Below are 13,150 nucleotides of genomic sequence, written 5' to 3'. Positions count from 1 at the left end.
GTTGTTTATTCATAATAATCCCCGCTAGAAAGAATTAATGACAAGGAATTAGGTCTGTCAATTTGGCTATATGAGCCGAACTTTTATAAGTTCAGGTTCAACTCATTTAACTTGTAACACTTTCAGGTTTCGGGCTTTGAGTGTTGGATTAATAAATGTGATGATCATTTTCAACTCAAAAAATATTTGAGTTTTGAGCCTTATTCGGTTTTAGTCCAAACTCACTTATTGCTCCTTAATTTTCTTAGTATACTTACTGCAATTGTTGAGTTGAAAACTAATTTAACATTCACAGGACTACAACATTAAAACTAAATATGAACAAGTAATAGTTCTTAAAAAGTACATAAATCAAGAATTTTTCAACAATATTTATATCTAATTGGAGATACCTGAATTCATTTCAATTCGGAATTTGAATTTGGAAACGGTAATGAATTCGGTTAACCAGAATTCATTAAAAAAAACATAAAAATTCTATTGAATCCTTTAATTGCAATTTTCAGCCTAATTAAACCCTGTTATCAAGTTTAATAGCTACGCTGCTATTGTAATCAATCTAATTACAAACTTACAGGCTACAACACCAAATTGCTTTTAATAGTGAAAGCCAATACACTAATACATTGATTTGCAATTCATATGTATTCACTTAGACTACTTAGTTGTCTTGTCTATGCTTAAAACCTTAAGATTAGTGAATAGAGAATATGAATTTTTATGTTAAATATGTAGTGTAATTTTAGAGTACACTAATGCTTGCAAGTTATAAGTTATGCATTCAACTATCAATAATTCAAACATGAATGATATACCAAATTACAATATCTAAATTCTAATTACTAATTATGTTTATTGTTTAATATTTAGTATTATACCTCTACTTATTAATTATTATCTAATTCTAGTCATGTGTAAAATAATAAGTATTATAGTTATGTTATGTATTGTTGTATAATTGTATTATTATAGTCATATAACAATTAACAAATACTAAAATAGTATATTGTACATCATTATATATTATTATTATCATAAATACTTGATAATACCATATACTAACTATTATTAATAGCATTTACCTATATAATATAATAATATATTAGTAGTATATACTAATACTAAATGGCATTTATCTATATATTATATAATTTTATAAAGTAATTTGATATTCGAATGCGGTAATACGGTACCCTATTTCATTTTACCGAATTTGAATTCGAAATCGGTTATTACCAAATTCATAATCTCATTACATATTTCATGCCATATTAGAATTCGGTGAATTCGGTAAATACTGCTTTTGTACCAAATTACCAAATTGAATTTGAATTCAGGTATGAATTCGGTACGTACCAAATTTGCTCACCCCTATAAGCCAATACATCTTCAAAGGTTAGAACTTCTTCATAGGTTTGAGACTTGAATCCAAATATGATTGATGATTTATGTTTCTAGACCAAAAAGAAGTCAACCACTATTATACTAATACAAAATTTATTCAACCAATAAGAAAAGTTAAAATTTCTGTTATAGATTACCAATACTGACTCTCAAGAAAGCTAGTAGAGGAGTTTTCAAATATATTTTGTGTTTTATAATTTTTATATATTTAATATTTAGTAATAATATATTTGGATATATAATTATATATAATATCAATATATATATCATTATATATAGGTAATTTGAAGGTGGGCCTATAACGGGTTTGAGCTTAATAAGGCCCAAACTCGACTTATATTTAATTCGGGTCTAATTTTTAGGCACAATCTCAGATTGACATATTGAAAGGTCTGGCTCATCGGGTTTTTTTTCGAGCCGAACGAGGTGAATTCGGGTTGGCCTAATCCCATTGACAGTCCTACAAGGAATAGACTGTTACGAAATATAATGATTTCTATGTGTGGCTATGTTGCAGCTTGAAGTTTTCAAAATGTTATGTAACTATAAAAATTGTTATGAATGGACTACTGTATTTTGAGTGATCTAAAAAGGAAAGCTTCCTAAGAAGCATGTCCCAAGTATTTGGCATGTCATGAGGGTATTATGTACAATTATATCTATTGAAAGTTAACTTTTTAGTTAGTTTTTCTTATTGTTAATTACCACCTAAAAGGCCACCCATTTTTGTTTTTATTATTTTGCTTAGCGTAGTCACCTTTCTTGTCTAAATGAATTCTTTCATACTTGTTTTAAACCAAAGTTTTTAGACTGAAATAGTAGGTCAAACTTCTCCCAGAAATAAAGTACTATGACCATCTAACAAGATTAAGTATTCACATGGATAAGAAAACATACCAAACTATTTCGCATACCAACTAAAGGGCGTGGATGGTTTCTTGGGCGCTATATGTCATCATAAAATCTTTTGTTGAATCTCCACTCTCAAATCTTATCGTACTTATCCTACAATTTAAATTGAGCAATGCTAATATAAGAACCTCAAGACACCAAAATATGAAGAATAACGTTTTAGTGAGTTGAGAAATGAACATTATAGAACGTTGACCACTAAAAGTATAGAAATCTTGTTATTTCAAGTGCTTCTAGGTCATCGTCACATCCATACATGTAACGGATGATGTATGCCTTGCCAATTTCTATGTCTACTAATGGCAGTCATAAGTTAAAATAAAAAGAAGAATTCGATACATTACTTATTGAAGTAGGGAAATTTCTAATTTATGGTGTATTTGTAATACAAATCAGGTATTAGATGTTATAGCTTGATGATCACTACAGACGAAAAAGTCCAAATCCATTCAAAACTCCAGAAGTGATATCAGGAAGTTCTATCTTATTTCTCTCCAGCGATGACCATAACATGCTTCTATTGGATAGAACAAGATATGCACAAAAGAATTGTCATTACAGCAGATATGAAAAGAAAGAAAAGTTTTGGACATCTAAATTGAAATGATCAATTGGTAATATTATGTAATGAATCAGAGATCTATTATCATCTGACACAAAACCAAATTTACCATGTATAAAGTAAAAAATGAATACATAAACATCAATAATATACTGCAGTTATATCTTCAACTGACTTGTAAGACTGAATGATTTCATAAAGATGAAAAAGTGACAAAGGGCATATAATGTACTAATTGCATTTAATGAATCTTAAAGGCTATATCAGAATCACTATCATTGACTCTTTAGATTTATTCACTGTCCACGTCCATTAACTTAAAATGGAACAAAACTGAAAAGGTCATTGAAAAATAAATAGGATTAAAAAACCATTTCTTGGACGGATGAAGAATCTTAAAATATTTTTAGTTAATAACTACAAAATAAAACAAAAGGGACATAACTACAGCTTTGTAGCAATTTAATCCATTTTTTAGTTAACAAATACTTAATTTAAAGTTGCTAGGTTGAATAGTAATTTACTTGTTGATTCTAGCAGGTGCTTAAACTCTGTATTTGAGACTTGTCAGTTTTGGTCTAACTTTTTAATGCGTACAAACATTGAAACCATTTATATCATTCGTCGTATTTAGCAAAAATTGTCACAAGGTAGAAAAACGCTTTGGTTAGCTTGTATGGATGAAGTTCATGGAATATATAATCAAGATGTTGTACCAAGAGAACACTACTCGCCAAAAAGAAGGGAAGAAGAGGTAAGATATCACTGATTTTATTAGTTTGTTAACTCAATTTTTTTTAATGTGATTTACATATTGTGTGCACGCACAAGCCCATATTAAATTAGTTAAATGTACAAATTAGTACAAATTTTTAAAATTAAATTAAAATTAATTTAACTAACAGATTAGTACGAAGACTAGATGCAGGGCAAAATAAAATGCCAACTTAGACTAAATAGGTACATCTTGCCATGTGATTTTTTTCTTCAATTTGTGTTTGTTGGCAAGGAGTTTTCGTCCATTTATAAGGGGAAACTCTATCAAAATTTTCTTAAAAATAAATAAAATTTTCCATTATTAAAAAAAAAAGGTACATCTTGCCAGATGACAGCTCTTATTTTCAGTTTGAGATTGTTTATTGTACATTTAACTATTTATCAGCGAATTCCTAAAAAAGTAGAAAAAAAAATGAATCTCATTTGACTAATTTTCAAGGACTTTTAGAGTGTAAATGCAAGACTATATTTCACACGTTAATAGCAGATTTGACTAATTGTGAACATCTTTACCTAAAGCATTATTTAGTTGTTGTCAATCATGAGATGGGAAATAAATAATTCTGAATCTGTAGCCTTTACTAATTAATTTCCGAGCAACTTCTCAGCAATACAAATGGGTAATATTTTATGACAATGATAATCATCTTTTCTTGTTTTTTGTCTCTTAATTTTAGATTACGTTGATTTCTAGGTGAATGTTAATTAATAAATCATTTTCTTATTCGAATATTTTCCCACTTATTCAACATTAAAAGTTTTAAGTTAGAGACAAAATATTGCCTTCAAGCTTCTTTCTTGATTTTCAAATGCAACTTCACTTAGAGTTTGTTTGTTTCAATGTAAAATTTTTTCCAGAGGAGAACATTTTCAATGAAAATAATTTTCTTGAAAAAATTTTCATTTCCCTTTATTTTCAGGTGTTTGGTGCAGTTTTATGAAAATGTACCACAAAACTAAAACCTACGAGAAGAAGGATTCCCCATAGAGTCCCTCCAATTACCACCATCCCATGTACATTGGATTTACCATCTCAACCCAGAGATTCATTCAATCTCCAAATCTATCAAACTCTAGAATTGGGAATTGTTTCTCAAACCAATTATACAGCATACCAATGAAGATTCAAATTCATAATATGTCAATGAAAATTGCTTCAGTAATTAAAACCCTATAATTGATCAAACATCATATGGAAAATTAGCACTTGAATTCTGGTACAAACTTTTCTGCACAATAGTCTTCCAAATTTCTCCTTCACTTTTCCAAATTTCTCTCACCCAAAAACTTATCAAGACCCTTTCTTGGTATAGATTTTCTAGATCTCCATGGATGCATTGTCTATGCTGGCATAGGAGGAAAGGAGTAGAATTGGCGAAGATGAGGAGGAGGGAAGGTGGCTGACAATGGTGTTTTTCAAAGCAGGTGCAAGGATGCATTTTTAACGATGATCTCAGTTTGGTATTTCTTATTTGTTAATAGTATTTTGATAAGTAAGCGCTGAAATGATTGATAAGTTAAGTTTGATGGAAATTAACTTCCGTATGCCTGCTTCATAAGTCATTTTACATCTTGTAGCGTAAAAGATTTTACACTGGAAAATATTTTCCTGACATCTTTTGCTGCCAAACACCAGAAAATCTGAAAAATATTTTCTGGTAAATACTTTCAGTTCAAACAAATAGACCCTTAAAGTCGTACAGAAGAAGAGTTTCGTTCTTTACTTATTATTCAATAATTAAAGAATATGCCTTGAGTCTGGAAATCTTTTAGAAAATCGAAAGCAGCCCAAAACTTTTTGTCGAGGGATATATTTAGATTGAGGAGAATGATTACAGACATATATACAAATTTACTCTTAACTTAATGTTTACACATTTCAAGGTTTTCTTGACAAGATTTCTTAATTTGCAAATTCTTGAATAGCTTTTGAACTGGAGTACAATGAGCTTAATCATAGCCAAATCTCTCTAGCGTTTAATTTGTTCGTTTATTTTAACAGAATTGAAATCATATTTAAACCTAAACTTGTTTATTAAATGAATCAAACATGAACAAGTTTTGATTCTGTCAATTTCAAAAAATTTGTATTATTTACATGTAAATTTTAAATCTTATGCTAGTTCAATCAAGTTAGGCAAGAATCACTAAACACAAAAATTGTATTCATGTTTGGCTTAATTAATCAGCAAACAAAACAAACGAGTTCCAACAAAGTCGGGTTTTAAAAAGAAAAAAAAACATATAAAATAGGTATATGTCGACATTGAAAAAGTTGGAACAAGTCATCCTCATCTGCGATGCATTTCCCACTCCAGTTTGACCCCTCCAAGAATATTGGCAAGACTTCAAACTTTAATGTTTTAATAATACTTTTTTTTTTGAAAAAAAAAATTCAACTGCTGTGTGCATGATTTCTTTTTTTTATTATTATTTGTAAATGCTTACTCCACTCGAGATCGTAGTACTTGAATAATGGTCCTCTATCATTGGAATAACATTTTCACTTTTCAGTGGTTGTGAGTCTGATAGACAAAATCCAAGCTTTATTTATAACTTTAGTTAAAAACAAATAAATAAAAAGTCAATTAAAAAATTAATGCTAAATATAAAAGGTAAAAACTAAGAAATAACACCAATAAAATTTGGGATGAACACGGACTAAAAGATATTAGGGCTAAAGACCAAAACTTTAGCTAAAATTTGGAAATACATATGATATAACAATCAGAAATCAGTTTTTTTGGATTATTTTTAGAGGTATTTTGGAAACATATTTTTGAGTATTTTTAGATTATTATAAATTTTATATTTTTATATAAATATACATTTATGCATTTATAATCCATTTATATTTACAAATGTATAGATGTATATTATTATAAATGAATAAATTATAAATGAATATTATATAAATGTATAAATTATAAATTATAATTTTTATATTTTTATATAAATATGCATTTATGCATTTATAATACATTTATAGATATTTATAAATAAATATATTTATATATTCATATAAAAATATATAAATGTATTATATTATATATAATACATAATATAAATATATTTATAAATGTATAACTGTATATTATTATAAATGTATAAATGAATATTATAAATATATTATAAATTATAAGTGAATATTATTATAAATGTATAAATTATAAATGAATATTATAAATGTATAAATTAATATATTATAAATATATATTAATATTATGTAGAAATATATTTATATAATTAATATAAATGTATATATGTATTGATATTATGTATAAATGTAAAATTAATATTATGTATATTAATATAAATGTATAAATGTATTAATATATATAATACATAATATAAATGTATATTTAAATGTATAAGTGTATATTATTAAAAATGTATAAATTATAAATGAATATTATATAAATGTATAAATTAATAAATTATAAATATATATTAATATTATGTAGAAATGTATTAATATAATTAATATAAATGTATACATGTATTAATATTATGTATAAATGTAAAATTAATATTATGTATATTAATATAAATGTATAAATGTATTATATTATATATTATACATAATATAAATGTATATTATAAATAAACATAAATATTTATATATTATGTATAAATGTATAATATATTATACATTATATTATATATAATTTATATAACATATAATATTTATGTAAATATATTATAAATATATAAAAATATATTATAAATAAAATAAAATATTTATAATATGTATGTATAAATATATAATATTAGAAATGTATAATATATATAATATACATTATTATTAATATAATTTATGTATAATATACATAATTGAAATATACATATTAATATATATTATAAAACAAAATTGAATAAATATATTTATAAATTTATATATAAATAAATGTATTTATATAAATATATAATATTTATTTCAATTGATATAATATATATAATATTATACATAATTGAAATAAATATATTTATATTAATATAATATATATATAATATACATAATTGAAATATACATATTAAAATATAATTGAAATATACATATTAAAATACATAATTAAAATATACAAATTGAAATATACTTATTAAAATATACAAATTAAATATACATAATTGAAATATATTTGGAGTTGTTTTTGATATATTGTTTGGATATGGGTGTTTTTGAAATTGTTTTTGAAATACACATTACTGTAGCATTTGGAATGTGAAAAACAGTTTTTCAAAACAGGTGCAAAAACACTCAATCCAAACGCAGCCTTAGTCATTCTTATTTTCTTTCTAGTTTTTGGCTTTTCATAAAATCTATTTTTTTTTGTGAAATATAGAAAAATTTGCCTGATGCTACTTTTTTATTGCTTGTTTTCTGAAATAAGCTAAAGGGAATTGTGAAATTATTTGTTGTAGTTCAATGTTCCTTTCTTTTTTGTTCTAATAATAATGATGTCCTGGCTTTGAGTATAAAAATTGGTATGGTTTTTATTTGCTTGTCATCACTGAGGACTTTGCCTTTAAGGTATTTTGATCCAATTATTCTTGATCAGGATAAAAAAGAAATTCCTATTGCCAAAATGAAGCCATAAGCCATAAAGTGTGCATTACTTTTTGCGCCATCATTTTATAAGTGGCATAATATCCTAAACAATAACGCACTCTAATTGTTTTTCTATCCACAGCTTTTACCAAATACCACAAATCTAAATAGTATTCATGATACTAAGAGTGTCAAATAATGGTACATAATAAATAGAATATCCTTACTATTTCAAAAAAAATTGCAAGAAAAAAAAACTAAAATTAAGATTATGCAAATCTTATATATCAACCAAATATCAACATAAATGAAATCTTTATACACCAAACATTATAATTTTCCGAAGAAAAAATTATGCCATAGAAAGCTAAACATGTAAAACTCTTAAGTGAATGCCAACTAAATTTAACAATCATATGGAAGAAATATCTATGAAACTTATTCAAGCTATCTGTTAAAAATTGGTCGAGGTTTGGAACATAAATAAAGTTCTTCCTTTTATAAAAAGTTCTATACATAAAAGCCAACATGGTAAGTTGATTACATTCTTTTTGCTTGCCTTACTGCTACTATTGTTCATGTCTTCCTTTTTCATAGAAGGTTAGTTACACTAAAATATTATGATAAGTCTAAATATTTTATCTTTCTTGAATATTATATTTGGTTGGAATACTAAAGTAGGGATGGCAATTGGGCAGGTGGGGACTAATGGGGCGAGGGATGGTTTAACCCGGGGGTGCACCCCTGCCACGCCACCCATTAGAAATATATATATTTATATAATGTAATTAGTTATAAACATACTATTAGTTATAAGTATTATTAATTACTAATTAGTTATATTAAATTTACTAATACTAATTAGTTATACTTAGTAGAATGATTATTAAAATTTAAAAGTGAAATTTTGATTTTTTTTAGTTGTATTTATTTCATTATGTTAGATTGTATTTAAATAACTTTTATTTTATTATTTTTATGATATTTAATTATGAAATTATAATGAATAATGCTTTGATTATGTGTTAATATTTTTATTACTAAATTTTTAATTGTAATTTGATTAGAATAGAATTATAGGTGGCCCCCGCGGGGGAGCAGGGTGGGGCGGGGCGGGGGCGTAGTATTTAACTATGATGCTCCCCTAAAAACTAGGACCACTACCACCTATACCATTATCATGTAATGTACTAATAAATTTTTCCCTAATTAAATTTTCCCTAAGGGAATTTTCCCCTAAAAACTAGAACCACTACCATCTATACCATTACCATCAAATATACTAATTTCATAAGGCAATATCTATTAAATGTACTACTGAAACCGTAGTATTTAATTAGGGATAAGTTCAGAAACCTCCCTTGAGGTTTATGACAATCTTACTGAGCTCTTTTAAAGTTTGAAAAATTATACATACCTCCATTGTCATTTAAAATGATAATTTTACTCTTAAATATTTTAATGAAATTCCCTTATTTAGTATGCTTATACTTGGAATGAGTTTTAAAATTATTTTTTCATTCTTTTCCCTTCTTATTCCATTTTTTTTAATTTTTTGCTAATAAAATTGTAGAACTACCACTATTGCCCATAGTTTCTATTGTAACCAAATGTCAAGCCAATGATTTTTTTGATGAGTTAATTTTATATATAATCCAATGTTTTTGTTGATATTTGTTTTCTATTTTTTGGTACTAAAATTAACAATAAATAAAAAATAAATGGCCCAAAACTACTACTAAATTATAATAATCCCACTATTTGAAAAATTCATAAATTCTAAATGAATTATTTTAACATTTTCTTTTCTATCTTGTAAATCTAAATCCATAATAAAATGTCATCAAAAGTATCCTATCATAGTGATAAAATTATTATTATAGTTGTTTATTAAATAGTAGGTATGTATATGAAATATTTGGCACCTTTTCTTTATAATTATACTAGATAATCTTATAATTGTATAGGAAAATAAATTAAAACTCATTACACAGGGCATTTTTGGGTATTCATTTAAAATATTGACCAAGTCAATATTATTTTAAGGTTTTATTACTTAAAGGGATAATATCAGATACCTCCATTGAGATTTCTCCTAATATCACCTGGCACGCCTAAAATTTTAAAAATATCACTTACCTCCCTTAGTAATTACAAAAAGACTATATTAACTCTCACTTGAAACATAATTCATATATCAAATAAGCGGAGCTCAAAATTAAAAAAAAAGGAAACAAAAGTCACTTTCTTCTCTTTCCCTTTTCTCCAATATTTTCTCTTACTAATTTTTTTTTAGATGACTATGCAATTTTCTATTTGTAAATTATAATAAATTAAATTTTATTATCTTTTACTTTTTATAATTGTGATAGAGTGGAATACGATTTATTTGCCTAATTTGAGTTATTTTTTATAATGATTGGTACAATTTAAAGGTTTGAGCACGAGTTGAGAAGAAATTGAAAAAAAAAAGATAAAGTTCATAAGAAATCGATTTTAAGCATATAGAGTTAAATTAGTCAATTATATTTCTTTGTAAATATCTTTTTTATTTTTCAAATATATATTTTTATGGACTATAGCATTATGATGTGGTAGTACTGCTAGAAATTGTTTTTTAAATGATAGTTTTCTTGAAATAAACAAAGTGATTTAGGAGCATTTTTATTTAGCAAGTAGAGAAGGGTAATTTCGAGTTTTTAAAAATTTTGTTACTCAAATAATAAAAGTAAGGAAGGTAAATGATATTTTTGAAACCTTAATGGTGCTGCTAGGTGATATTAAGAGAAACCTCAAGGGAGGTTTTTGATATTATCACTTACTAAAACTATCAAATCAAGGGAGGTAAGTATAATATTTCAAATCTCAGGAAAGTTTAGTAAATTTGTAAGAAACCACAGCGAGGTTTCTGAAATTATCCCATTTAATTATGATACTACCCTAAAAACTAGTTGCCTCCTCAGCAGGCACAAGTATCGGCCTTCCTATATTGTTGCACTAGTTGTTGGCATCGGCAGTCCACTGCATCTCGCTCCTTGCACCAGTCTTTCCTATAGCAGCACACGGAAACCCCACAAACTTTCCGAGTCTCATCAGCATCCACTAGCACCGAAGCCTCCCAACAGATTCTACGCGCCACTATTGGCCAAATTCTGGCTAACTATTGTGAGTTTTCAGGCCTATTAGTCTCTCTCGTTCTCCACAAGAGCTTCCTTGTCGCTGCCGAAAGATGTCCGACCTGGGTACTTTCTCATCCCTCTTCTTTTAATAGTAGTTTTCCCAATATGGTTTGTGAAATATGATTGATATTTATAGGTATTTTGGTAGATGATTAAGCCACTGAAACACTTCCATTGGTTGCTTTTTTTAATTCTTCTGGGATGGCTTGCTTTAGATTTCGAGCCTTCAGTTTCTGATGCTGTTGTTTTGCAAACTTCGAGCCATCACAGTTTCTGATGCTGTTGTTTTGCAAACTTCGAGCCTTCAGTTTCTGATGACATAGTTCAGAACTCGTGAATTTAATCGGCATCTAAGCGTTTACAAGGTTAAAGGGAAAATTAAGAAAAGGGTTGCCCTTCAACTCAAAATTTTCAAAGATGGCACATTATTTGCGTGTGTATGTATTTATCTGTTGAGGGAAAGATATGTGTTCTGTCTATGAATTGCTTTAAAGAGTGCCCTTTCCGGGAAATTTTACAAGCCTAAATTCCAAGAGAGGAGAGAAAAGATGTTGATTGTTAGTATAGAATCGTGGCAACATGAATAACTGTACTTTTAGCACCAAAAAGCACTCATATGGACTCTGATTTAGGCGGTTTAAGTCATTAAATTGTTTAATGCAGATAGTAGTGGGTGGACCAATTACAAGAACATCTATTACTAACTCTGTGAATTCGAAAGAAAGTAGATCAAGGAAACAAACCAATGCTGTTCGGAACACCCATATTCTCCTCTCCCCCTCATGCCACGGGAAAAAAAAAATAATTGCAGATATTTTTCTAGTTCCATAAGATTGAGCTAATGTGAAAAGATTCAAATTGGACTGTTTTAATTTACGGACCTTATCTCTTCATTGGTAGCATCCTATCAACCCCTCAACCAACTGGTAGGCTATTTTTCTGTGTGTATATAGATAGGAATGTGGGATAGCTATATAGTTTTTCTTAAACTAGTTCCTGTGCCGCTAGATTCCTTGATGCTTGACCTCCAAGTCTTTTACCAGAGTTAGGAACTATATGATATTGTCCACGTTTTCTTAGAGAATTGAGAGCACTCTCATTGCCTGAGGTCATGTCTAAGAAGTGCAGATGGAATTATAGAATCTTTTTGTCATTCTCTTCTTTTTCTTTCTTGTATCACTTCCTATTGTGCTCGTCTACAGCCAGATTATTGAAGTTTCTCCACAAAGACTTTAAAATTGCATCTTACTCACAATCCGTTCTTTGTCACTGCATAGCTGACTGGCCCTAGGTGCACTTGTCCTCCTCTTCAATGGCTAAACGGATTGGAATTCTCAAAATATCATGATGATGCCTTATGTAATTGGGGTTTGATGCCATTATTGGCTCAAAAAACATTCCTAATTTTCTCGTTTCCTTGTTTCCTTTTTTTCGAAGTTATAACCTCATCCTGTGGGTGTTGAAATATATGATGGGAGAAAGAATTGATGTTTTCTAGTTCTTGCTTCAATGGGATTTGATTTCATGATCAATATAGTATTGTTTGTCTATGAAAATTAAATGTCTTTTCCAAATTATGTCCAAGGAAGAAACAAAATTGGAATAATAAGTATTGAGTGATGGCCCAAAAAGGTAGTTTCTAGGTGATTTTTTCAGCCATGAAGCTCAATTAACTATTGAAGCACAAATTATAAAATGTAGTTGGTGAGTTTCTGAACCAAGTTACCAATTGATTTTGGAACTTTTCATTGAAAGAAGTTCGTTGTT

The sequence above is a fragment of the Coffea eugenioides genome, chromosome 1 (genome assembly GCF_003713205.1).
Source record: "Coffea eugenioides isolate CCC68of chromosome 1, Ceug_1.0, whole genome shotgun sequence".
NCBI lineage: Eukaryota > Viridiplantae > Streptophyta > Magnoliopsida > Gentianales > Rubiaceae > Coffea > Coffea eugenioides.
This window is presented reverse-complemented; position numbering follows the sequence as displayed.